Raw genomic sequence first — 26684 nt, forward strand, 5'->3', positions numbered from 1 at the left:
AGGTGTGTGGAGGGTCAGATGGCTCAGATGTGACACCTGAGTGATACCTAATACCCCCTCCCCTCATCCTCCCAGTTCTGTATCCCTGGCCTATGTGCTGGCAGAACTACATCTAAAATGACCTAATAAAACTAACAATTATGATATTTAAGTGCTTAGCATGTGCCAGGCACTGTACTAAGTGCTGGGTGGCTACAAGCAAATCAGGTTGAACCCAGTCCCTGTCCCACATGGGACTCAGTCTTAATCCCCATTTTAAATAGAAGGGAAATGAGGCCCAGAGAATTTAAGTGACTTGCTCAAGGCCACACAGCAGACAAGTAGCAGAGCCAGGATTAGAACCTCAGTGCTACCCCAGGACTCCAGCCTGGTTGGAAGTCATCATCAATCAACCAGTCAATGAATCATACTTATTGAGCGCTTACTGTATGCAGAACACTGTACTAAGCGCTTGGGAGAGTACAGTATAACAGAGTTGGTAGACATGTTCCCTGCCCACAGGAAGCTTTACAGTCTAGAGGGTAAGACAGACATTAATATAAATAAATGATGGATATGTACGTAAGTGCTGTGGGGCTGTGGGAGGGGTGAATAAAGGGTGCAAATCCAAATGCAAGGGTGATGCAGAAGGTAATGGGAGAAGAGGAAAGAAGGGCTTAGTCAGGGAAGACCTCTTGAAAGAAATGTGCTGTTAATAAGGCTTTAAATGTGGGGAGAGTGATCATCTGTCGGATAGGAAGAGGGTGGAAGTTTCAGGCCAGAGGCAAGACGTGGGCGAAGGGTCAGTGGCGAAGTAGACAAGATCAAATAATCAGAATATTTTAGCAGTCAACTATTGCAAAAGAAAATCATTGACCGAGCAGTCAGATTTAACATTACCACTGGCAACACTATTGCAACAGCCGCTGAATGTGAACTAGCAACTAAATCTGAACATGAGAGAAAATCTAACAGCTCTTACCCCATTGGTGATTATTTTCTTCCCCCTACCCACAGAGGATGTCGGCGATGGGTTAAGATCAATCAATCACTGATATTTACTGAGTGCTTACTATGTGCAGAGCACTGTACTAAGCACTTGGGAGAGTACAATACAACAGGATTAGCAGACACATTCCCTGCCCATAACAAGCTTATAGTCTAGATGAATGTGATGGACCCATATGTTTGTGATGTACTAATGGGGTTATATTTGGGGCCCATGCTCTGGCTGAGGAACTTCACTGTGGTTTATTCCCAGAGGTGAGGTTTTAGTGACTTGAGGTCAGGACAGTTGAGATCTGTTTTTGGCTTGGCCACTTTGCGATCCTGGGAAAGATGTAGCTTCTCTGAGCCTTTTTTTCATCTGTAATGGGATAGTAATAACTGTGCAGTATTGTCCAGGATCTCTAGCTTTGGCAGGGCAACAGAGTGCGATTGGGCGGAGGCATTCCTGGATTATTGAGAAGGCTTCAAACTCAATCTCTCCAAATGCAAACTGGACAGGATTGGGGGAGACATTACATTTTGAGAGCAACTCCTTATTAAAACAATCCTGTCCTCAGTCCTGGGCTAAGGACCAGATGCATATCATGTCAAAAGACAGAGCAGAACCCCGGGGACAGAAAGTACTTCCTTTTTTTGATCAAAACATACTGCCCTGAAGGGGCTTTGCACCCCCTTTATTTGTTCCTGGCTGCAACGCTTTGCTTTGCAGTTTTTGACTATTCTAAAATATGGGCTGGATAGAACATGGGACTGGGTGTCAGGACTCTTGGATTCTATTCTTGGCTGCTTCTCTGACTCATTAGGTGACCTAAAGCAAGTTGTTCACACTGTTTCCCTACTGGAAAAATGAGAGTAATGGTATTTACCACTTGTGGACCTCTCAAGGATGTTGCAGAGATTAATGAGCTGATGTGTGTAAACCTCTGAGCTACTTGAAGAACGGCCACAGACACGGTATCAGTGTTACTGTTTCATTTCTCGGGTTTGGGAGTACATAGAGAACATTGATCTTTGTACACTGATAGTGAGTAGCTTAGCTACTTTGCTTTAGTTTGGGTTTTTTATTTTTTTAGATTCAGTTTTTCTCTCCTGAATTGGGACTGTCACGGGCATCCTTTGCTGTGCAGTGAGTTGGATAATGTCATTTCAAAAAGTATTGCCATGAAGGTCTTCTGGTTCTTGGTACCGTCCATTAATTAATTTTTTTGAACAGCCTTCTCTGTCTGTAAATATCTGACTTTAAGGAAATGCTGAGTACAATTTAGGATTCCATTTTTAATGGGGAAAAAATGAATTGCCCCCTAATATGGCAATTTAATTTGCAAGTCACCTTTCGTACTTTGTCAACAAGACTTTGTTTTATCAAGGGTTGAGCAGACTTCAGCAATGATTAACTCTACAGTTTCAGAGGTGTAGTTATGAACTACAGCATTAGAATGTCAACTACAACGTTGACATTAAGCTGATAAGGATAGCATTAGACCATCAGAAGGAGGGGTTCTCTTACTGACTTTGCAACTTTTATTTGCAACCTTTTATTAAGACACTTTGCCACCTGGGGCTTAGATTTCTCTGTTTTCTTGTCTATAAAATAGCCCTTGGACTCCTTCTTAGACTACTGTCAGTGTTAAAGAAAATAGCACCTGACCATCATTGAGCTGTTTGAAGGAAACGGGTATTGTACTTAGATGAGTGTTGCCTTTGGAAAAATTGAGTCAACAGCTCACCTCTCATTCTCGGAATCTTAGCGCTTAACAAATACCAAAATTATTATTATTTTTAAGCAAGCTATCGTACTATGACTTTGTGTCCTAAGAGTGAACTCTGAACAGAGGCAGAAAGAAGGGTCGGTGTTTGAGAGGTTCCAGACTTTTAATCAGCCTCTCTGAAGTTCTGCGTGTGGGGTGGTGATTTCAGCCCTGTAGATGTGGAACTGGGCATTGTTCCACAAGTCACTCTTGTTGCCACCCACCTGCTGACAAGGGAGAAAAATGCTATATTGAGATATGATGGTAGCCAGGCAGCTCTGGCAGCACCTGAAAATTTGTCATCAGATTAGGACATGGAGCACATATTTCTCAGTGCCCTAACGCATGTCCTCCTCAAGGTTGCGGACAAACACTGAAGGTTTATGTTGATTTTTCCTGATTTCCTTATACCTTTTTTTTTTTTTTAAACAAGTTCACCATGAAGTTCACTTGACCCACTCCTATAACTTGGCTATAGTTCTTAGAGAGTTGTGAGATGTAACAAAAGGACCTCAAAAGCCTTCAGTTTTGCCGTCATTGCTTCTTTGGTGTAATTGCTTGACACATTTAGACTCCTCAATGTTGGGGGTGGCTGTAGTAGACAATACAGTAGATACAGTAGACGATTATCATCAGACCTTGCTTCAGAACTGGGAAACTGTCAGACAGTGGTGTTTACTGTGTGCAAAGCATTATACTAAGCGCTTGAGAGTACAGTATGACAATAAACAGACACATTCCCTGCCCTCAACAAGCTTATAACCTAGAGGGGAAGAGTACCCCGGGGTGTGACGGTAGTATGCCAGTGGCAGGATACTGGGGCAGGTAGAAGTCAGGAATACCGTGATATTGAAGGTTAAGAAAACTTTTATGTCATATAGTAGAAGTTACCAGTCCTTGCTGTTTGGGCTGCATTATGCTTAATTATCGCAATCAAAGTGATTTGAGTTCAGCAGCCTGTGAGCTCAGGGTGGATATTAGACTGTTGAAATCGGCTCTCCGTCTCATTTTTTCTTTTTTGCCAGTGCCACAGTTGCCATTTTTCAATTTAAGCTCGGTAATGGATTCACAAAGGGACCTAGATGATTGCAGATTAGTTTAAAGTCAACCCAGGTGAAAGGTAAGATCATCATTGTCATCGGCAGCAAATATTTAATAATAATGGTATTTGTTAAGCGCTAAGTGCCAAGCACCATTCTAAGCACTAGGATAGATACAAGGTAATCAGGCTGTCCCACGGGGGGCTCAGTCTTCATCCCCATTTTCCAGATGAGGTAACTGAGGGCCAGAGAAGTTAAGTGGCTTGCCCGAGGTCACACAGCAGACGTGGCAGAGCCGGGATTAGAACCTACATCCTCTGATGCCCAAGCCCATGCTCTTGGCACTAAGCCCACAGGGTACAGAGCAGTGACCAGGTCCAAGGGTGATACTTTCTCGAGATTCTTCCACCTGACTGGAGAAGACCATTAAAAGACCATTTAAAAACATAGAAACCTACCCAACAATGTGGCTCAATTCTGTTGGAAGGGAACCTTCTTATTTGTACACACAGTCAGCCAATCCTATTTATTGAGCGCTTACTGTGTGCAGAGCATTGTACTCAGCACTTGGGAGAGTACAATATAACAATATAATTAGATTGTAAACTCCTCAAAGGCAAGGATCAGAGCTTTTTCTTCCCAGGCACTTAGGGCAGTGCTCTGCACACAGCAGGTGCTCAATAAATATTCTTGATTTGATTGGTGTTGAAAAGCAAAACAAAAAATGGGGGTGGGGGGCGGTGGAGAAATTAGTTTTCTCCAACACTCTCTCAGTGAGGCCATTGCTTCCTTAAGCTTCCATTACATACCAAATTAGGAAATTTTTCAAAGCATCTACAAGCCAGCCTAGCATTACTATGTAGAGCTGTGAGCCAGAAGCTAGATACTACAGTTCAGCAACTGTAAGACATTCACAGTGAAGTGTCATTATTTTATATCTAATTTTCCAGTGTATATGTATGGATAGAGAGTTAAGGGGATGGAGCAAGTCATGGCAAGTGGGACACTGGAAGACATTAGAGCTTCCTGGAGGATGGTGGGTATTAGTTATGGCACAGAGAAGGGAGAACCGGGCTAGGGTGACTAGGAACAGGGATGTTGTTCCAAAAATCAGGGACAAAGGCTCAGAGGACTGAGTGAAATGCTATAAGAGTGTGGGCTGAGGTGCATTGGCAGCTTGATCACTATCACTCCCTGGTGGGGGAGAATATTGAGGACCAAATTCCGAGGTTTGTATTTGATTCAGAGAATACTACAGAGTGGTAATCAATCAATCAGTGGTACTTATTGAGCGCTCACTGTGTGCAGAGCATTGTACTCGTTCCCTGACTGCAAGGAGCTTACAGTCTAGAGAGAGAGAGACGGACATTAAAGTAAATGACGATATAAGTGCTGTGGGGCTGAGGGAAGGGTGACTCAGGTGCCTTAAGGGTACAGATCCGATGGCAAGGGTGAAGGAGAAGGAGTAGGAGAAATGGGAAATGAGGGAGTGGAGTTTTAATAAATAATCTTAGTAGGTTGATGGTAGCCACTAGTTACTGTGGCAGAGGAGATTCTGGTTAGCTCAAGTGAGGAAACCGGTTTGACTGAACTTTGCAGTCTTTCAGTGCTACTGAATTCCTAATGAGAGATAAGAGTTAGGGGTTTCTTTTATCATCAACATTTATCACCAAGAAGGTGACCTTTTATCTGATGTAGACTTCACTGTGGTGATTTGTGTCCTTGTAACTTCCAGCGGGAACACTTAAAATTGATCTACATGGGAGCCTTGGAAGACAGGCCAGAAAGCTGGGGCTGCCTATGCCCACTACCATTGAGTACCAGCTGTGGTGGCTGGAAATCCATTTCTGGGCTGGTGCCTCTACCCGAAATGAGGGGGTCAGGTAGATCCCTGAGCCCACTCTCGTTCGGTTTTGTGCCAACTGGGCCCTGAAGGCTTTGGAGCCCCGGGCTTTCCCAAGACTGTGCAGAGTTCTACTCTGTGTGGAGCTACCTTTTGACAGAAAGGGCAGTTGGCCCATCTGTTTCAGGTTGTTGAGCAAATGGAACATATTTCATCTGTCATATAGATTCGGCAGTGGCTTTCATTTCGTGCTCAAGGGCACTCTGAAAGTGTTGACTTTAGTGTTTAAAATCTGAAGTAGCTTGACCCTGATTGTTTTAACCATTTCTCCTGTCGTAATTAAAATCCTCCCAAGTGCCCTGGCAACGGTTTTCAGGTTGAACATTAAGGAACTGTATGCAGGGGGTTTTCTACTGTGCTTTTCTTCTAACTTGGACAAAGCTGGAGTTTGCTGTTGATGAGATTCTCCCCGCCCCCCGCCCCCCCCCCCCCCACATATGCCTCTCTCAGAGGTATCCCTGACTTTTTTTTCTCATGAGGAATTTTAGATTTTGCATTTAGAGTCTTTAATTTTTTAAGCCTGCCCCTGGAGTCCCTAGAGCAATGGTTGTATCTGAAATAAGATAAACCCAAGTAGAGCCTTTTATTTTATTTATTTACTGTCAAGTTGACGAGCGGCTTGATGTATTGGAACTCCCTTATTACCATGTCCCCAGAGTCTTGAGAGATTAGTAGGGTCTCTATGAAGCTGATGAAACTTGAGCCGGACAGAGGTAGTTTACCAGGATGGTCATTTTCCTGTTTTAGAGTTGGGAAAAGGAGTTATTCAAGTTGGATGAATTCAAGTTGGATGGAGGAAAAAAAAAAAGTCAAGTTGGGTGGGAGATGGAGGAGGAATTTGGGCATTTCTGTAATTTTGCTCCATGCTTTGGTATCAGTATCACTTTTAACTGTCAGAGAAAAGGTCCTGGCTAATTGTGTAGTAATAGAAACATTATCCGAACACGTAGTCTTGGAGTTCACCTGCTCCATGAGAATCTCCTCTTCAAAAGTGGGTAGCCATCAGTCCCGCATATGGGATTAACTCCTCCTCTGGTCTGGTCTCCGGATCATTTCCAACTTCCCTGCTGGCTGGCGCCAGAAGAGAGGCTTTTTCCTAACTAGGTAAGCGAACTCTTCCCTTTGACCGGGGTTTCTCGGTGGTTCCAGCTAAGCAATCCCCACCTCTCTCTCCTGCTGAAGAAGGTTTTTCCAGCTCTTTCCTCCTACCTTCCCTTCCAAATCAAAGTAGGTTTTCTTTCTTTCTTTCTCTTGGATTCCCCCAATCTGAGAGCTCTCTGCCAGAGAGTGAAGGGGCAGCCCACGTTCTCTCGCCCTTTTATTACATGGCACGAGGCTATAAGAGGGAAGGGGCAAAAAATCTCAGGCAGCCAAGAGCCTCTGATCCCATGCTGGAAATCTCATCATTCTGAGAGAGATGTTCCCAAGGGTAACTGAGGGAAGTTGGAGACTCTCCTATCTGTACCCCACTTTTCCCTGGCTCCCTCTCCCTTCTGTGTCATCTAGGCACTTGGATCTGTGCCCTCTGAGCACTTGGTATTTGCCACACCCTCAACCCCACAGCACTTACGTACGTATCTATAAATGATTTGTGCATATTAATATCTGTCTTCCCCTCTATACCGTAAGCTCGTGTGGTCAGGGAATGTGTCTACCAACTCTGTGTTTTTTTTTGGGGGGGGGGGGGTTGCTGTTTTTTCTATTCATTTCCAAATGCTTAGTACAATGCTCTGTGCACAGAGCTCAATAAATACCATTAATTGATTGATTGAAATATAAACTTCTGGGTTCTTTTTTTGCACCCCTCTTCTCCTTTATTCCTGAGATAAATCTCTCAGGTACTGTTATCCATCAGTCAGTGGTATTTAATGAATGCTTACATGTGCTGAGCACTGTGCTAAGGTCTTGGGAGAGTACAACAGAGTTGGTAGGCACATTTCCTGCCCCCAAGGAGCTTACAGTGTAGAGGGGGAGACAGATATTAATAGAAATGTTCTCAGTTATTGTTCTTGAATCCTCTCATTTTCATGTGTGATAAAGTATGAAGGGAAGGGGTGTAAAATGTTTTCATTGCTGATTCCTGAGCTCCATCCAGGTCTTACTGCACAACAAGTTTGTACATAAGTTTTGGTCACATTCCTTCCCCACAGATTTCTTTGGAAAAACTCCTTTGCTACATGTAGGGGGTTGTGGGGTTAGAGGGAAGTCCTAAGGATTATGTTCTAGAGCATTTCATTAAAAAACAAATAGGACCCAATTATGTTCTTAATACAAAACTGAATTCATTGAGACCAAAAAACCTCACAAAAGTAATCATGAAAGATTCTGTCCTCTAGTATATTTGGATGGGAATTTGCATTTGAACACTTAGTATGGTGCTCTGCACACAGTAAGCACTCAGTAAATACCACTGATGATTTGAGTCTCGGTTCTTAGACCGTTGAGAGGCGGGTTTCTGTTTCTCGTCACCTCTCAAAGTTTAATATGCCCACTTGTAAAGTGTGAGTAACTGTCCCCCATCTTATCCTCAAGCAGCCATGGGATTTAGAATATATGCAAAGGGCCTGAAAAAAAGTAAGGATTAGTTTAAAATAGAAGATACTGCTCTTGGTATGGTATTGAACTTCTTCGGAATACTGAATTAGATTCATTGTTACTGTGGCAAGCGGCACATATGAAAAGTGTTGGGAACCTATTTTTTTTTATAGGCTGTTCTTAGCAAAATACTTAATAAATTTTGAGGATTAATTAGAGCCCCCTGTTCTTTAGAGAAGAGCATTTGGGGTGTTGCAAATAATCACATCTTCATGTCTAACTGTAGAGATAGTGAAATTATTGAAATTATTATTATTGAGAAGCAGCGTGGCTCAATGGAAAGAGCCCGGGCTTTGGAGTCAGAGGTCATGGGTTCGAATCCTGGCTCCCCCACATGTCTGCTGTGTGCCCTTGGGCAAGTCACTTAACTTCTCTGAGCCTCAGTTACCTCATCTGTAAAATGGGGATTAAGACTGTGAGCCCCACGTGGGACAAACTGATCACCTTGTGCCCCCCCAGCACTTAGAACAGTGCTTTGCACATAGTAAGTGCTTAACAAGTGCTATTATTATTATTATTATTAATAATAATAATAAACATTTTATCTTCTCCCTAATGTTCAAGAACTCATTTTGATTCTGGAGCCTTCCTGTTGCCAGCATATTCCTTGAACAGAGCAGATGTTTTCCATTAATTCCTCAAATACCCTGATCCAAGTCCAAGATGAGATCCTATGTTGGAATGAGCTTGGGTAGATATTTCCATGATTCCTCATTTGGTTAATAGACTGGGGATTTGTTCTTATTGAGAAGCCATAGCACACCCAATCCCTAAAGATAGAAGAGTTGATAACTTAGGTTCCAGCTCATCACTCCGCTTTCCTCCCTGCCCCATCTGAACTTTCCCTCAGCCCCACTGCACTTAGGACAATATTCATGATGTGTTTTAGTGTCTGTCTCCCCTTCTACACTGAAAGCGCATTGTTGGCAGGGAATGTGCCTACCAACTCTGTTATATCCTTCTCTCCCAAGCTCTCGGTTCAGCTCTCTGCACCCAGTAAGCACTCAATAAATACCATTGATTGATTGCCTTCTTAAATGTGACCCTACAGGGATTGAACATCAGCCCTAGTACAGTACCTGAGGGGAATTAAACAAATAAGCTCTCCGTGAGAGATGAGAAATGCTACTCACAGGGATGGAACTCCCTAAGCCCAAGAAGTTCCACCCCTGGAAGCCCAGTAATTTGGGGAGCGACTCTGGGTATGGAGTTCCCCAAATTCCTGGACTGTCTGGATCAAGACTTTGTTATAGTGGGTACTGGTATATTGGCAAAATGATACTGGGACTGTTGGGGCTTGAAGGTTTTTCTCTCGTTTTCCCACCCCCAGAGTCAAAAAGTCACGTCAAGATGAAAGGGAGGAGCCCCTATGTGTAATTCTGGCCCTGCAGCCCACAGCGCACTTTCTAAAAGTTAGTTATGATGCAGGTTTTATGCTGTGATCCAAATTTTACAGTTCCCTCTGTGGTCAAATGCCCGAGGAAATCTTTTCCAGCCTCATCAGTTAGTCCTCCTTCGGGCACCTTTATTTCCCCCTCTTGGTCTGTCCCCAGGCATCCGAGATGCATGGCTAAAAACACACTTAATTCTGTTAAGTCACCTAGTTGCAGATGTTGTTTCTAACCAAGTGGGAGCTGATGCTTAATTTGTGCAGGGGCTAGCCAGAGTTCAACCCCAGCATCTTCTGCCTGAACTTGGCAGTTCCTCATGCCGCCACCTCTGGACCTGCCATCCCATGGTCTGTGTCTGGAGCTTCAGGCTGCTGCTCATGTGAGCACTGGCATCGCTCTCATTGCATATTTAAGCGTTGATGAAGATGGTCATGATGTTGTTATTATTATTATGCACCGGGGACTAATTCTCCAGGAACAGCACTTCTCCTTAATCACATTGACATTTTATTGTTAGATCGTACGGGGTACGGGCCAGGGAAATGTGAGTGTCGTCTCTGGGTCACAGCTGGGTGACTTTTCCTGTTCTCTTACATTTCTTGGTTGAAGTTAGTGGGAGCTCTAAGGGCAATAGGGTTTATGATTGGCCTAAGATGTTTACCTGTCACTCATACAATTTGGAGAGGCCAAGTTTGCTTGGGGCCCTTGGTGCTTTTGCCAGTTTTAGTTGCCGCAGTGGAGTAGAATTTCTCAAAGGTTGAGGGAAGAGGGACGTTGGGGATGTTAAATGAGGAGGAAGTGGAGTTTGTCGTTTAAACAGTTAGACTTTTCTTTTTAGTAATGTGGTGGAATTGGACACTGGATCCCAGGTCCAAATTGCTATACAGGTTTGGGCTTGTGCTTCCATTTTCTGTGCCTCATCTATCCTTCTCATGAAATGCTTGCTCCCATCTACCAACTGGGAATATTGTTATGAAAAATGAAAATATTTGTCCTTGGCACTTTTTAGGAGGGGAAAAATACTTGATCTAAATGCTATCTTTTCTTCATCCTGTTTCCACTATTTGTAAATCATTTTTGTCTGTTTCATCTTCGCCCCCACTCTCGCCCCCCATTACATTGTAAGCTCCTTGTCAGCAGGATATGTGTGTCTTTTTGTCGTACTTTTCCAAGTGCTTAGTTCAGTGCTTAGCACTCTGGTGCTCAATACTTGGTTGCAGTATTTTAAATCTTGACAGTAATCTGCAGAGAGCCCCACTGGTAAGAAAGTATCGTACCACGATTGTGTCTATTACACATTTTAAATTCTTCTGTCATATTTTACACTATAATAGTTTTTATCATGTTTGTTCTGTGTAGCCTTGTAAAAAGAACACCAGTCTGGGGCGTCAGCAGATCTGGGTTCTAATCCCCGCCCTGCCACTTACCTGCCATGTGACCATGGGCAAGTCATTTCACTAGGCCTCAGTTTCCTCATCTGTAAAATAGGGGTTAAATACCTGTTCTTCCGCCCTCTTACACCGTGAGCTCTGGGTAGGACAGGGACTGTGTCCGATCTGTTTATATCATATCTACTGCAGTGCTTAGTACAGTGCTTGGGACACAGTAAATGCTTATCAAACTCTACAATTATTATAATTGTCATCATTATATCTCATATTCTTTGGAATTTACTTCTTGATGCCACAGCTGAGTTACTTTAATTCTATCTGACAATTTGATTTAATCTTCAGACTTTGCCTTTTCACTTTCCTCCCTAGGGGACCTAACTTTTCAAGGTTCAATTAGCTACATTTTTGAGATTATTCCATGCCATGTATACCTTTTTTTAAAGTATGATGTTTCAGTATGAAAAACATGATTCTGAATGCGATTATGGATTTGGAAAAGTTGTAGTTCCTGTTTGGGGAAGAGTACAATGAAATTTATTCAGTGGGGAACATCATAACATAAATTAAAAAAAAAAAAACCCTCCCTAAGGCAGGTTGGCTCCATGGTTCAGTGGCAAAGCAGCAAGCAGAGTGGAAATTTAAAGCAAATTTTTGCCAGTCAAATATCTTGAGTTGTATTGATCTGTTTTGCAATTGCTGTCTTTGTCTCACCGCTATTGTGCAAGGTGTACATTATATTTTCCATAGAAGCGTAATAAAATGACTTTGATAAGACAATCGTAGTATTGTGCAATTGGAATTCTAGCGTACATCCTCTTAGGGGTTGGGAGGACTGTTTCCTACTCTGCAAATGTTCAGGAGCCCATGTGCAGTGACTTAACCGCAGTTAAGGGAATTGAGTCAAATTTTAAATGGGAAGTCACTTTAAACAAGGGGCGAAAATCGCACCTTCAACCATAGGCCCAGAAAGTGATAAATGTTAGAGAATTTTCACTGAATTAACCTTTCATTGGCGGTGGGGTGAGGAAAAAAACCACAAGATGGCAACAAAGCTTTGTTTGGGCTCACAATGTTATTACAGAGAGCCCTTTCTGAGTGCGAAGGAATCTGCTAACCACTTAAGACTCTCCCCCAGGAACTTACAGTCTAATAGTGAGGACAAGCCGACAAAAATTATGTACAAATAGTGGAAGCTGGAGGAAGAATAAGGATAGCACAGTATTGTAGTAGCAGTGTAGGATATCATAGTATCAGGATAATAATAATAATAATAATAATAATAATAATAATAATAATGAAGGTATTTAAGTGCTTACTATGTGCCAAGCACTGTTCTAAGCTCTGGGGTAGTAATCAGCTTGTCCTATGTGGGGCTCACAGTCTTCATCCCCTTTTTACAGATGAGGTAATGAAGTAGCTGAATCAGTAATTTCACATACAAATAAAAATAAAAATAGGTACGTAAGTGCTGAGGATAGGAATGAAATATATTTGGCAAAACCAGTGGTGGGTTGATGCGACTGGGGTGTGGTGAATCAGTCAGGGACGGCGTCTTGGAGGAAGTGGGGTCCTTAGGGCAAGATGGGGAGAGCTGCGGTGTAGCAGATTTGACGGGGGAAGGGAGTTTCAGGCTGGGGGAGCAGCGTGAGCAAGAGTTTGATGGCGGGAGGGTCGAGAACAAGGTAAAATCAAGTGAGTCTGTGAGGATGACAAGTGTGAGCTGGGGTGTAGTGGCTGAGAAGAACTGAAGGGGAAAGGAGGAGGAGAAAGCAGGTGGAAGGCCCTGAAGCCCAAGGGTAAGGAGTTTCTTCTTGTTGTGGAGGGAGATGGGTAGCTGTTGGCAGAGTGGAGAGATGAGCCCAGAGCGATGCTTCAGGACGATGATCCGTGCAGCAGTGGGTAGTATAGACTGACCCATCAACCTCCTCCTATGTTACCCCAAGTCGTCTTACTCTCCCGTCCCCACACCGACTCCTGGAATCTTCCTTCACTTCCAGTGAGAGACTAAACAAGGCCCACGTGAACCCACAAAAGCATTTCACCGCAGATGCTGCTCAGCGCCAGCAGACCCTACCTCGTTTGATGAAAACCATGCAGAGGTTACTGTCTTACCCCAAGCCCATCAGCCCGACCACAGAGGATTCAGCTAAAGAAAGATTCTGTCTCTACCATTACCAGTTGCTCCAAGGCAGCCAGGTAAGAAATCGTTGCTGATTCAACGGGAGTCAAATTGGAGACCTTGGTGCTGATCCGGTGGTCGGGTTCCAATGATACTGCCGCAGCAAGAGTGTGGTGGTGGAAGATGCCGATGTTATTATTGTTCCTATTTTTATTTTAATAATATTATTATTATTCAAGCACATCAAGAGAGTACCCATTGCTTTATTATAGTATTTAAATTGGCAAGCTACTGTCCACACATCTGAATAAATTATACGCCTTCCTACTTAGACTATGAGCCCTATGTGGACAGGGACTGTGTCCAACCTGATTATTTGGTATCTACCCCAGCATTTAGTACAGTGCTTGGCACATAGGAAGCGTTCAACAATTATTATTATTAATAATAATAGTAAGATGGTAGAGAACAGGCTTGTGCCTTGGGGCCGATCTGGGCACCATCACCCTGATCTCTGCAGTCACTTATTCCTTTTAATGATAGTGCTGGGTTTCTTTTTGAAGTATGTGTGAGTGTGGCTGTGGGGGCCGGAAGGGTAGAAATGAAAATGGAGCCCTGGAGGGATGAACAGGGCAATCTCCCTGTCTTTATGATCCACAGAGGGATGCCAGTAGGTTGAGCTCACGTTCTCCATCAGCCTGTCCTGGGCAATTTTAGAAAACCATGCAGAAGCATCCTAGGATTGGGACCATCCTGGTTAAGCTGGTGACTCTGCCTGACCTGGATCCACCAACTTCCCTGGCTCCTGCTGTCTTGAGTGTTTAGAGTCCCATGTCCAGGCGGATGGGCTTAGTGAATTCCCAGAGGGCATTTTGGGCCTGGAGCACAGAGGTTTAAGAATGCTGTGTGGGTTTGAACCCCACTCTCCTTCCCAATCTCCCAGCTGCTGAGTGAAGGGGAAAGCAGGCAAGCTTATCCTTGCACTTTCTCCACTGGCTATTCCCCAGCTTCCACTCTTTGCTCCTTCTTAGTTCACCTTAATAAGGGTGGTATTTATTAAGCCCTCAGTATGTGCCAAGCACCATGCTAGGCACTGAGGTAGGTAAAAGATAATCAGATTGGGCATAGTCCCTGTCCCCGAGGAGACGCACATTCTAAGAGGGAGGGGGAACAGATATTTTATCTCCATTTTACGGATGAGAAAACTGAGGCCCAGAGAAGTTGAGTGCCTTGCCAAAGGCCCCACAGCAGGCCAGTGGCAGAACCGAGACTAGAACACAGGTCTCCTGACTTTCAGGCTCAGATCGGGTCTCATTCAGGAAGTCTGACCCAATTAATTCACAATACTCCAGTCATATCAACCTGAAAGCCACCCGTGGCACTTAGGTATTTTATGCCCACCCTCAGCAGTCATGTACATATGTATGGCTGATTGTGTATTCAGTCATCTCTTCAGCTGTTCCATCCAGAAGTAGTCATACTTCTACCGGTTCCTTCCTGATTCTTCCCTCACTGTTTGTAAATCATTTTTGTCCGTCTGTCTCCCACTTTAGATTATAAACTCCTTCAGGACAGGAACCCTGTGTCTGATGTACTCTGCCAAGCACTTTTTACAGTGCTTTACATTCAGTAAATACCTCCAATGGTTGCCCATTCCTCTCCACATCAAACAGAAACTCCTGCCTGTGTCTTCGGATCCCTGCTTTCAAAGAGTTTGCAATCGTGACAGAATAAATTACGGGTATTTGGAAGCTACCAGAAGGGTGGGGTTGAGTGCCCAAGTGTGGAGCTGATGCAGAAGTGCTGAAGAGGTAGGATTGGGGGGTGGGCGAGCGGGTAGGGTGGTGAGATGAGGGATTAATCAGGGAAGAGCTCCTGGAGGAGCAGCAATTTCAGAAGGCCCTCAAAGATGGGGAGAGCAGGGGAAGTGGGAGGGAGTTCCCACCTGAAGGGAAGGTGTGAACAAGAGGTCAGAGGCAAGAAAGGTGAGAATGAGGCACAGTGAGAAGGTTGGCTTGAAAGGAGTGAAGTGAGTTTAGTGGGGGAGGAGGGAGGGAGCTGATTGAAAGTCTTAGAGCCAGTGCCGCCTCTTTTAAAGAAGCAGTGATATTCTGCATAGTAGTGGTTAGTAGTAGTAGTAACGGTATTGAGCACCTACTGAGTGCATTGCATTACCATTATTACTACTACTACTACGCACACTGCACTCTATTAAGTATGACAGAAGCAAAATACACATTTCCTGCCCCGAAGGAGTTTACGATCTAGGCCTTTGGTTTTCGTGAATAAACGTAGTTATGATTCTGAGCAAGGGGTTGGAGGCCGGAGAGATGAGAGTGAGGCCTAGTAAGAAGATGAACTTGAGAAGAACAAAGAGTGCAAGCTGGGGCATAGTTGGAGAAGAGAGTAGTTAAGTCAGTGGGGGAGAGGGAGAGGGAGCTGATCGAGTGCCTTAAAGCCAGTGGCCAGGAGTTTCTGCTTGACACAGAATGGATAACCGCCTAAAGTTTTTGAGAAGTTGGGGGATGTGTGCAGAATGAAATTTTAGGAAATTGATCCGGGCAGTAGAGTGAAGCATGGACTGGAGAGGGGAGAAACTGAAGGTCGGTAGATCAACAAGGATGGTGATGCAGTAGTAAAGCCAGCATCTGCTAAGTGCCTGGACCAGCGTGATTGCCGCTTGGGTGGAGAGGAAGGGGTGAATCTGGGGAATGTTGTGGAGGAAAAACCAAGAGGACGTAGTGACAGACTGAATACGTAAGTTGAAAGAGAGGATGGAGTGGAGGATAATGCTGACGGTAGTGGTGGTATCAGCTGTGATGGGAAAGTTAAGAGGAGGAGAGGATTTGGGAGGGAAGATGAGGTGTTCAATTTTGGACATATTGACCTAGAGAGACCAGGGCGTATATCCATGTGGAGTGTCTTGGGGTCAAGAAGAAATACTCGACAGTAGTGGAGGTGAGAGGTTGGGGCTAGCAAGATAAACTTGGAATTCGTCTTCATAGAGGTGGTAGTTTAAGCCTTGGGAATAGAAGAGCTCCCAGAGGAAGTGAGTATAAAGTGAGATGTGAAAGAGACCCAGAGAAGAGCCTTGAGGGCCATGCACAATTAGTTGGGGGGGAGGGTAGGAGGTACAGGAAGAGCCTGCAAAAGAGAGTGAGATGGAGGAACCAGGAGAGCGCTGTGGCAGTAAAATCAAGGTTAGAGTGGATTTCCAAGAGAAGGGAGTGGTCCACGGTATCAAAGGCAAATGAGAGGTCCAGGAGGAGTAGGTTAGAGTCTGTTAGATTTGGCAAGGAGGCAGTCATTGGTGACCTTGGAGGGAGCAGTCTCATTGGAGTGAAGAGGGCAGAAACCAGATTGTTGAGGGTCAAGAAGGGAGTTGGAGGAGAGGAAGTGGAGGAAGCAGGTGTATGCAATCCGTTCAAGGAGTTTGGACAGGAATGGGAGCAGAGATATGGGGTGATAGCTGGATGCTGCACCGTTGTGCACTCAGCAGAGTAAACAAGTTGCTAATATACTCCCATTTTCACTGATGGATTACTGTCTCAGCATTTTTTTTTTAAGCGGAGCACTGATATTTGTGTTCCTCATTGAGGCCCACTGGCTTTCCAAGTTTGAAATGTTTTTTAAGACTTCATTTTCAATGTCACTAAAGTGTTAAATTGCCTTTTTATTGACTGCTGAAGGGAGTGAGTGTGTGTGTGTGTGTGTCTGTATGTGTAACCTCCACATGAGTGTTCATTTTTCCTCCTTCTTCCTTCATCCTCTCTGACAGAACTTGGTAAACAAACTGGCTGATCATCTTCAGTGGGCCTTGGGGATTCCACAAAGCTAATGTGACCTGGAATCTGGCACAGATATTTCACGTCAGGTAGTGGAAGACCAAACTACTCTTAAATATCCTAGAGCTGGAAGGGGCCTCTAGAAGCTTAGTTTTGGTCCTGCACTTAGGGTAGATGAAAAGAAAAGTAGCCGTTATCTTTTTGATTGGTTTTTACTGTCCTATTTACATCAAGTGTCTAGGTGGATTTCAAAAGCTTTTTTTTGCTTTTCATCCATTTTTTTCCCAGACCAAAGGGGTTCAGATCTCTGCAGCCTAGGATGAGTCTCTTTTCCCCTAATTTCTTGGGAATCACAAAGATGTAGAAATAGAATCCCCCAATTCCTGTTTAATTACCCTCAGAAGCGAGGCTTGGCCCTCCTGGACAAAGGGATCCTGGTTCCTCTTTGGGAGTCCAGGGGTCGTTCCTGGTGGTAGTGAATAGGGCAAACAAATGTCATATCCCAACCTGGAGAACCTGGACATTTGAAGTGACCTGTCTTCTGTAATGGAGCGAGAGAAAGTGGGGTCTGCATTTAGTACAGTGCTTGCCATATAATAAGTGATTAAGAAATATTATTATCATTATTTATTGTTATTATTATTATTATTATAAAGAGGAAGGACTACCTGTGATCCTGGACCTTGAGATTGCTCCTCTTCATATCAAAATCTTCCTGGACTACGGAAGATTTCTGTGGTTCACAGTTGGGTCACACTGTTACCAGTTCCAGAGCTCTCCTACAGAGTACTCATTGCTCTGGTAGCACACTTGTGGAGGCTGAGGATTTGGTGCTTAACAAATGCCATTATTATTATTATTATTTATGTTCTCAATACTTGGATGACTGGCTGAGAGTTAGAGAAATTGGCAGGAGGAGAGAACGGCTAGATAAGAGACAGGCCGCTGGTGGAGGGTATCGATATCAGATCACATTTTCATTGTCTCTTGGCATGAAGCTTCCCTCGTCCACCCACCTTTCCTTCATTTTTCCAGCATTCGTGCCTGATTGGTTTGTCTGGTTTAGGCTCTGAACCCTCTGGGCACGGGCAGTGATTTAATTCTATGGTCACAACAGCACCCAGCTGGCCTAATGGAACGGCATGTTCTTAGTGATGATAAATAGCATCTCTGAAATTGAACGGTGATGTTAATGAGCTCGTGGTGAGAGGTGAAGAATATGGCCTAGGGAATCTGAGTCGAGGCCTGCCCACCCGACTTTACTTGACCCAACCCACAGGTACCGGCTGCAAAGTTGATAATTAGTATTGTGGTGTGGGTGCTGGTTGCCCGTGGGCAAGGTCAGCTGCATTGAACGGATAATAAGGGTAGCCGCCGCCACCTTGTCAAGGATGCCCGGATAACTTGTGGCTGGGGTTGTACTGTGGTGGGTCCTGCTAGGGCTTTATCCATGACTTGTCTGGAGCCTGCAGCAAGTTGGCAATACTGGGAATTAGACTCATTTTTTTTTTTTTTTAGTGGGTTTTGTTAAGCGTTCACTGCATGCTAGGCACTATACTAAGCGCTGCTGTAGATACAAGCTAAAAAGGTCAAACGCAGTCCCTGCCCCACATGGGGTTCCCAGTCAAAGCAAGAGGGAGAACAGGAATCAATTCCCCCATTTTATAAATTAAGAAACTGTGACCCAGAGAAGTGAAATGACTTGCCCAAGGTCATGCAGCAGACAAGTGGCAGAGCTGGGATTCAAAGCCAGGTCCCCTGACTTCCAGGCCGTGCTGCTCTTTTCACTAGGTCACACTACTTCTCTCCCATGTTTCCAGTCTAGTGCTCTCTCCACTTAAACATTTTTTTTTTGCTCAGTTCTTAATTGTAGACATTTTTGTGAGTCTGTCTCCATTTGGGGGAATTCATTATAGAATGTGGTAAGGGAGAGAGGGATTATCACCTACCCCCTGAAAAATAGTAGCTCTTTGTTCTCAAAATAGCATTCATTTCTTTTTTACTGCCATTTCAGATTATTAAACTTTTTAAACCCCAGATATTTAAACCATTGCTACTTTCCAGATTTTTCTGACTGTTGAATAATAATGGATATGATTAAAATTTTCTTTTCTCTATCCTGACCTATAAATTATTTGATATTTCTTTGGGTTTTTAGTTTAAGGTTCTCTCTGTTCTTGGCTAACATTTTTACTCTTTTAGAGCATAAATAGAAATGTTAAGAGCAGCTGGCTTAGTCCCGTTTCTTGTGATAAGTCAGTCCTCTCATAACGGGGAATATTTTGTTTAATCCTTTAGCCATGTGATGGTCTTATTGTCCGTTTCTTCTGACAAGATGTATCACATTTTTTTGGAGTCAAATTATAAAATTTGTTCCTCGTTCCCTTTATTGGTTAACTTATAATTTTCGCTATCAAATTCCTGGGTCTGATTCGTTTGCAATAAAGACAAGTTGCTTGGTGATTCTAGTTTCAGTGTTCTCTAGATGTTCTCTTTTCAGTTATTTACTAATTACGGACATCACGTCCTTTAATGCTTGTTCAAATTCTGCTCGACTTACTGTTATTGGGAAGAGTAAACTTAATATTGAGCAATATATTGGGAAAGCTGGTTCTTCCAACCGACAAGTCACTAAACTTCATTTTTCACTTGCATCTCTAGGTAAATCGATAGTAAGCTACTTTGAGACACTCCCTCCATCTCCTGGACTTATCAAAATGCTGCCATGGACGAGGCTACATCTGGGCCTTCTCTAATTCTTCCTAATCAGAAATTGGCTCGTCCATCAAAGGTTTGCCTGCCCGTTGTGTTTTTGTTTACTGCACTGATTCTATCCTCCTAGCTCATTAAACCTTTTTCTGACTTGAGATATCTAAAGTTGTCCCCCCCAGACATAAAGATATTTGCCTGGTTCAAACATAACCCTCCCCGCTGGGAAAGGACTGTGTCCCATGCTAGAAAGGAGACTGATTTTTTGTGAACTCCTCCATCTCTGTGTTTAAACTTCAGCAGATATCTGCCTCATCACCAGAGGCTTCACCCACATAGTCTCAGTAGAATGTAATGTGCATGAAATGATCCCAAGAACTGCTTCTGGGGATATCTGGGGCTCTGTAGAGAAATGAGGAGAGAGATTATTAGTGTTCTTGCCATTGCATTTCTTTTTCAAGACTCTTCCTATTTCCAAAGATGTGACCAGGTCATAGGAATTTCGAAGTGCCCATCAGGTGATCGGGGTTTGGCACTTTGACTGGATAAGGGGGATGATAATGCTTTTTATTTGTTTATAACTATGTACATATTGTGGTGTAGAGATATATAAAGGGCTTCTTGAATTACTGTAATTTGTAATAGCCATTTCTAAGCTCATATATCAGTAAGGCTTTATTTTTTTGGCCAGCCTGTCTATATTGTCTAAATTATAACCTGGGGTACCCGAGGATGCAAGAAACACAGTTTTTTTCCCCAAAAAGGCCATGGGTGGGTTTATGTCTCTCAGCTACTTTTACTATGTAGCCAATTAAATCAGTCAAATCATATGGTAGTAGTAGCAGCCACCCCACCACAACTAGAAGGAATCAGTACTGCCAGAAATGGAAAGCAGAAAATGCAGGTTATTTTTTGGGTTCTGTCTGTGGTCTGGTAGGGTGATTTGGGGGTAAGACATTTCCATAATCTTTCAAATACCTTTATCCTACCTGCTTCAGAAGAATATTATAGGAATGTTATAATTGTGGTTAAGCACCTACTAAGATCCAAGCACTGTACTAAACACTGGAGTGGATACCAGGGCATCGGAGCAAACCCATTCCCTGTCTGTCCCATATGGGGCTCACAGTCTAAGGTGTGAGAACAGGTATTGAATCCCCATTTTACAGCTGAGGTAACTGAGGTGCAGAGACTTGCCCAAGGACACAGAGCAAGTCACAGCATTACTGGAGAATGTTTGTAAAGTGCTCTGCGCCATTGTATAAATTCTTTCAAGGAGGAGTAATTATTATTAGATGTAGCCTGATCAACTTTTTTTACCTCTGGGTATTGCCCTAAACGGTATATTCATAGGTATAGTCATATTTAAAGAAGTCACCTCTGACAGTGAAATTCGTGTATGAGCAGGTCTGTGTGACTCAAAAGGCCAAAGGGGGACCCATGGCCCTGGGCAAATCTTGCACACAAAAAGGCTGTCCCTTGTTGTGTTGTTGGGTTTGATGTTTATAGCACCGGTGCTGTTTTGCCTTTTGTCTTTTTGTCTCTGGTTGCTTACAAAGCTGTTTTTCACAAAGAGCTGCTCCTTTCCCCAATATCAGCACACTGTGCAGGTCTGTCCCCAGCAATTGACTTGCAATTTTCAGATGGGATGGACAGTGTCTGAGACTTTGTCTCACTGTGTAAAACATTCCCTGTCCTCTTTGCTTTCGGTTTCTCAATTTCAGCTGTCCGTACTGCAGTTGTTTGGGTATCGTGCTGGGTTCGTTCACCTCACGTGTCCCACCCAGGGTACCTGTGTTGAGGTGAATGTGGCTTCGTTGCTAGGAGACTGACTGTGTTCCAGTACTTCAATGTTCATCTTGCCATTAGTTATTGAGGATGACCAGTAAATGACACTGATGGAACTGCTTAGGGATGGGTAATAATAATAATAATAATTATTATTACTGTGGCATTTGTTAAGTACTTCCGTGTGCCAAGCACTGTACTTAATGTTGGGTTAGATACAGGATATTCAGGGGGGATGCAGTCCCTGTCCTACACAGAGCTCATGGTCTCAAAGGGAGGAAGAGCAGGTAGTCAATCAATCAGTCAGTTGTATTTATTGAGTGCTTACTTTGTGAAGAGCACTGTACTAAGCGTTTGGGAGAGTAGAATACAACAGTCTGACAGGCACATTCCCCAGGTATTCAGTCCTTAGAAGAGGAAGCCAAGGCACAGCGAGACTAAGTGACTTGCCCAAGGTCACACACTGTGCAAGTGGTGGAGCCAGGATTAGAACTCAGGTCGCCTGACTCCCAGACCTGTGGGGTCCAGGTCTCACAGCCGTACAGAAGTTTGGACAGCACTACGGCTCTGTAGACTTTTAGCTTGATCTGGAACCTGAAACCATGCTGCCATTACATTCCATTGGATAGTCTTCCAAAGGATGTGCTGGCCCTCTCAGCTCGATTTTTGTACTTCCTTGTCTGTCATCATCATCATCATCATCAATCGTATTTGTTGAGCGCTTACTATGTGCAGAGCACTATACTAAGCGCTTGGGAAGTACAAATTGGTAACATATAGAGACAGTCCCTACCCAACAGTGGGCTCACAGTCTAAAAGGGGGAGACAGAGAACAAAACCAAACATACTAACAAAATAAAATAAATAGACAAAATAAAATAAATACGTTGTGGCATTGGTTAGTGTGCTGCCTAGGTTACAGAATTCTGGGGTAGCCTTTAGCTCTCTGTTGCCAATATGAATTTTTGGTTGTGTGTATGGCTTCTCAGGTGCCGAGGGGATATGCCACCTTGGTTTTCTTTAGACTTACTATCAGCCCATAATGCCCGATTGGTTTGGTGAAGTGACTCTGAGCCCAAGGATGGGTGGGAACAGGGCAGGCACTGGAATCAATCAGTGGTAGTTTGTTTTTTTTAAATGATATTTGTTAAGCACTTACTATGTGTCAAACACTGTTCTAAGTACTGGAGTAGGTACAAATTTGTTAGGTTGAACACAGTCCCTGTCCCGCAAGGGGTCCGAAGTCTAAGCAGGAGGGCAAACAGGTATTTAATCCCCATTTTACAGTTGAGGAAACTTAGGCACAGAGAAGGTAAGTGACTTGCCCAAGGTTACACAGCAAGCATTCAGCAGAGCCGGGATTAGAACTCAGGTCCCCTGACTCCCAGGCCGGTGCTCTTTCCACGAGGCCACACTGCTTCTCTATTTATTGAGTGCTTACTGTGTGCCAAGCACTGTATCAAGTGCTTGGGAGAGTACCATTCAAAGGAGTTGGTAGCTACATTCCCTGCGCACAAGGAGCTTACAGTCTAGAGGAATGCGGCCTCCGGCCAACCCCCTTCCCTCCCATCTCAGCAGCTCTTTGGACCTGGGGGGTTGGAGGGGAGAGGGAGGACACAGGGTGGTGAGCAGGAGCAGGGATTGGGAGCAGGAGTCGGGGACTGGCCATGTCAGAACCGGAGATGACTGTGTCCAGTTCATTCCCCTTCCCAATGAGGTAAAGCAAGGAGTTCAGGTCAAGCACATTGGCTAAGTAAAATGTGGCTGTCCTGAAAAGTTCATCGAGGTTCTGAGGTTATATTGTGATGGTATGGCTGGCCGGGTCAGAGCCTAGGGTACCCTGGGCAGTCTATTGCCAGAGGAGCAAAGCAAGGATGTTTCCATTTATTTTACACAACCATGCTGGGAGCTGCAGTGGGAAACCTGGATGTAAGTGTTAGTCATTCATTCATTTTTTGAGCACTTACCGTGAGCAGAGCACTGTACTAAGTGCTAGGAAGTACAATACAGCAATAGAGACAATCCCTGCTCACAAGGAGCTCACAGTCTAGAGGTGGGGAGAATGTGTTAGAACGAGCTTCCGCACCTCTGGTGAACTCTTCCAACTCAGTAGACTTTGAGCGTCATCCAAAAAGTCCTAGAGACAAGTCATTCCAGAATTACTGTCTACAGATGCCTGTACCTGTCCGCCCACTAGACTGTAAGCTTGTTGTGGGCAGGGATTGTGTTATATTTTGTACTCTCCCAAGGGCTTAGTACAGTGTTCTGCACGCAGTAAATGCTCAGTAAATACAATTAACTGACTGACTGTACCTTAGGCCCCAGACCCAGAAGGCATTCAGATGCTTGTAAACCATTTCACTGAATCATCCAGCTGTTATGGGCTGCTGTTAAGTTTAAAGAAAACTGATGTGGTGTGTCAACCTGCACAAGGGAAGACATGCATCTAGCCATCCGCTAGATTGTAAGCTCCTTGGGGGCAGCGATCTTGTCTATTTCCTCTCTGGTACTCTCCCAAGCAAATAATGATAATAATAATAATAATAATAATGGCATTTGTTAAGCACTTACTATGTGCAAAGCACTGTTCTAAGCGCTGGGGAGGTTACACGGTGATCAGGTTGTCCCACGGGGGGCTCACAGTCTTAATCCCCATTTTACAAATGAGGTAACTGAGGCCCAGAGAAGTTAAGTGACTTTCCCAAAGTCACACAGCTGACAACTGGCGGAGCTGGGGTTTGAACCCACAACCTCTGACTCCAAAGCCCGCACTCTTTCCATTGAGTCACGCTGCTTCTCTAAGCAGCACATAGAGTAAGCGCTCAATAAATGCCATTCATTGATTGATAGATCCACACAACCCCAAATTCATATTTGACAACCCAGAGCTAAGCGCTGTCACAGAATTCTGTTACCTGCTAGATTGATTGTAAGTAAGCCCTTGGAGGGCAGCGATCGTGTCTACCAACTCTTGTATTATACTCTCTCAAAGACTTAGAACTGTGCTGTGCACACAGTAAGCACTCAATCCATACCATTGGATTGATTACCTGATGGACTGATTACCTAGGCAGCATACTGAGCGACAATGCAACAGTAGATGAAGTAGAAAGTTGACTCAAGAAGGCCAGCACGTCCTTTGAGAGGTTGTCAGAGTGGGGCAGCAGCTGTGGTGCCGTCCAACCACTTGGACACCACATCTGGATCTTTGAGCAGTTCCGTCGACGCCAGCCTCCACATCAGATGGCAAGACAGGATCTCAGGTGATGAAATTCTGGAACACAGTCTGCCTCCTAGCATTGAAGCATGGCTCAACCCGACACAGCCTTGTTGGGATGGGAGACGCGAGAAGAACGGATGAGAGCAGCTTATCCAAACGGCTGCTCTCTGGTGATCTGAAATGGAAAGTTAAAGCGAGGAGGACAGAGGAAACGGTTCAGGGATACACCGAAGAGGAAAATAGAGTCACTTGCCACAGATAGATCAGCGTGGCACACTGCACTCAAGAAAGGTGCGGCTCTTTTCAGGTAGGAGCTTTGGTAGTGAGAGGAGGAGGCAAGAGCATAACTAGTGCCAGTCCTGGCAAACGGCAAACATGCTTCTAGACTGTGAGCCCGTTTTTGGGTAGGGACCGTCTTTATATGTTGCCAACTTGTACTTCCCAAGCGCTTAGTACAGTGTTATGCACACAGTAAGCGCTCAGTAAACACAATTGAATGAATGAATGAATGAAATGCTAGCACAACGAAGGACAGCCATCGTTTGTGAACAGTGTAGTCAGAGCTGCGGGGGCCTGCATCGGCCTTTTCAGCCATATGCAATATTCATTGTCACTGGCATCTCCCTTGAGCGGGACGGGCAACTATATGTAATGATGTTTGAGAGGACAGACTTACAGCCTGCTTCTTTGTTGTAGCCGTCATTAATCTACCATGGTTGCATATTTGCATATTAGGGTCCCGTCTCAATAGTAGAGTGGGATGTATTATGCAAAATGACCTGAAGAACCACTTCTGGCACTGTTTGGGGTTTCAGAATTTAGTCTAGATTTTAATGTTTAAATTCAATCTTGTGATTTACTGAAGCGGAAATTTTTTAGAGAATATTAATACATTTAATCATCAGACAAAATTAAGTAATGGGCCTCTTCTTGGGTGGGGTCGGAAGGAAGTTTGGTAGAAAAAAAGGGTAAGAGTCACTATGGTGATTATTTTTCTTCTTCAGCCAAGGAGTAGTAGTGACATTAGTGGTAGTAGTGGAAGTTTTAGTAATGGAGTGCAAAGAACTGTGCTAAGCATATGGGGAAGTACCACAGAAGCATGAGACATCACCCGTATCCACCCTGTTAGGTTCCTGGTCCCTTCCTTGGTCTTTCCCACTTCCAATTGAGGGACTCTCCTGGTGGCCGTTTTGCCCTCTCCATTCTGAAGTCCAAGAGCTTAAAAACTCACTAGACCCTGCCAAATTGTTTAGACTAATTCTAACAAGTGTAATAAGCACTTCTCTCCTTGTAGCTGATGTCTTGAGTTGATTGGTGAACACTTTTGGGCTTACAGACCACAGAAGGCACTTTAAAGAAACACACACACACACACACACACACACACACACACACACACACACACACACACACACACACACACACACACACACACACACACACACACACACACACACACACACACACACACACACACACACACACACACACCCCCCCCCCCCCCCCCCCCCCCCCCTTGTTCCGAGGTTGAGCATGTAATTGAGACAAAGCCCAAATAAGACGGGGAGTGGGGTCAGTCAGTATTAGTTCTTCAGCACCCATAAGATGCAGAGATCTGTGTTGGGAACTTGAGGACATTTTAGTAATAAACCTGATCCTTACCCTCAAGGATCTTACAGTTTAATAGGAGGGAATTGTGCCAAATCTGTTGATTGCAGTGTTCCGTTTTCTGGACTGAAGAATGTGTAAAGCTGACAAAAACCAGAATTCTCTTTGCTGATTTCTTAAAGCTAACGCTTTTTCCCCTGCTAGAGGAAATGTGTATACAGAAAAGTCTCCAAAGCATTGCTCCATTTTAAATGTGACTTCTGCAACAGCTCGTCATGTATTTGACGTTTCTTTATTGCTGCTGCTGCTGCTGACCTCTCTCCCTAAAGCTCACTATTTTTTGCCTGTTCTGATTTAGCTGAGAGAAACTAGCTAAGTTGCTTCTGTTACTGCACCCTAG

General features: G+C 44.1%; 1 protein-coding gene across 4 annotated transcripts in view; it reads left to right on the plus strand.

The window, feature by feature from the left end:
• Window positions 1-26684, plus strand: part of IP6K1 (inositol hexakisphosphate kinase 1) — an 84239-nt gene that overhangs the window by 5911 nt on the left and 51644 nt on the right. For 3 of the 4 annotated variants that reach the window (XR_005447740.1, XM_038740700.1, XM_038740701.1), the window contains exons 2-3: window positions 13053-13251; window positions 19621-19750. The gene's annotated coding sequence lies outside the window, so the exon portion shown is untranslated. The remainder of the gene's footprint in view (window positions 1-13052; window positions 13252-19620; window positions 19751-26684) is intronic. The other variant, XM_038740702.1, reaches the window with a different exon arrangement.

This window comes from Tachyglossus aculeatus, chromosome X1, assembly GCF_015852505.1.
Source record: "Tachyglossus aculeatus isolate mTacAcu1 chromosome X1, mTacAcu1.pri, whole genome shotgun sequence".
In the NCBI taxonomy this organism is placed as follows: Eukaryota; Metazoa; Chordata; class Mammalia; order Monotremata; family Tachyglossidae; genus Tachyglossus; species Tachyglossus aculeatus.